This window comes from Habropoda laboriosa, unplaced genomic scaffold (assembly GCF_001263275.1).
Source record: "Habropoda laboriosa isolate 0110345459 unplaced genomic scaffold, ASM126327v1 scaffold1111, whole genome shotgun sequence".
In the NCBI taxonomy this organism is placed as follows: Eukaryota; Metazoa; Arthropoda; class Insecta; order Hymenoptera; family Apidae; genus Habropoda; species Habropoda laboriosa.
In genome coordinates, this window is record NW_017101204.1 from 72,848 (window position 1) to 74,702 (window position 1,855).

Consider the following 1,855-nt stretch of genomic DNA (forward strand, 5'->3'; position numbering starts at 1 on the left):
GTATATGATTCTTTAAATAAAATTTTAAACTTAGTAAACTATATAACAAACTTATATCAACGTAAAGTTTAATCCTCCTTATCAAAGTAGAGCATTGTTAGCCTTTTCTCAATATTTATTTCAATGATAAAACGAAAATATTTATTTCTTGCCTGGATAATTAAAAGTGAAACATTATGTTAAAGTGAAATAAACTAAATCTTATGCAAGATTATTCAAAATCTTATTACAGACATGACAATATTGTTGCATACATTTGTCTCAAATAAACATTTAAAATATGTTTTTTTACTTCAATATACAGGGTGTTACCTGTAACGCGACGCACGATTTTTCACCCACTTGCAGCCATCTGACAAAAAAAAGTTTACAACAAGAGTTGCAGGGTATGGAGTGTACAATAAATATCAGTAAAAAAAATTTCGAAAACAGTTTGTTTTCATGGCGAAATCAAGGTCACCTTGGGTTTTACAAATAGGAACATAAATTTTTTTTTTTTTAACATATTTTTGTGGACATCGAGACGAATTCAGAACACATATTACATGATATTTTTACTAATATATTATTCGATTTACAGTAGTGGAAATGTGAAATACATTAGCTTTTCGTCGTACATATTTGACTTTAAAGTAGAGTAAACATTATTTGATACCGAAGAGATTACTGAATGTAAACACGTGACTAGACATAAGAAAAGTGCACTTTATTTGTGAAAAATCGTGCGTCGCGTTACAGGTAAGACTCTGTATTTGTATTTTTCCTTTCTACTCCTTTTCTTCAATTATTATTTTCTTAATGCATTCAGTATCTTATCAATGTTATCTTATCTACTGTGTCAATTGTCAGATGCCACTCACTAATTACACGAAAATTTCTTGTTCATTTTACTTATAATTTTTTAAAATTAAATGATGTCTAAAATGTTTAATATTCTATGTTATAAATTTATTTTATTACAGTAGACACTAGATAAATAATAATAAATGAATATCATTTGCACCATGTAATTTTCAGTCAATGACTATATTCTAATATTTCTGTATAATGTATGTATCTTTAGTGTATACTATAACAATACATATATAACAATACAAACAATCATTTTACCAATATCTGATTCAATAAAGTAAATAAAGCTTTCAAATATTCTTTTTCCTGAATATAGTACTGTTCAAATTTAAATACATACTTCCAACTTATTTTCACATAAAAATCAAATTTTTTCCTGTTGTAGTACCTAATTAATTGCATTTTATTCGTGAAAAAACTGGTTTTTTATGAAGTAACTCAAACAATGAAGCTATTGTAATTCGTTAAACATGTTCTTTTAAAGTCCACATTATACTGTAACCATTGCAATATCCATTTGCAAAGGAAGCAATAAAATGAGTTCAAAAATTGTTTAACTGCTTTAAATAAGTACTATAATACTTATAAAACTTGTTCACAACATATGATACATAAACACATTATAAGATTATTACATTATAAACATATAACATTAATAAAATGGATGTAATATATAAGGAATTCAATCTGGTAGAATTTTCCTGCAGATCTATCAATGTATAGCAAGTATAATGGAAAATATCACATAAAAGGCTTTACTTGCAGACTATGATAAACAGTATATCTTACTTTACTTATGACTGATATAAATCATTTCTAAATTAAATCTTCTCTTCCACAAATGTACACATACTTATAAAAAGTAGAGTTTTTTATATAATAATTAGAAAATTTAAAGGCTTAATTACTCCTAAATCTTACTATATTACCTAATTTGTATACTTGTTGATTTTCTAATTATAAAATTGAAATAAATGTTATTACCTGAAAATTTATTAAAACA

At 25.2% G+C, this 1,855-nt stretch overlaps 1 protein-coding gene across 1 annotated transcript in view; it reads right to left on the reverse strand.

Moving 5' to 3' along the window:
- Window positions 1–1,855, reverse strand: part of LOC108578084 (SUN domain-containing ossification factor) — a 23,502-nt gene that overhangs the window by 19,042 nt on the left and 2,605 nt on the right. The gene's annotated exons all lie outside the window — the stretch shown is intronic.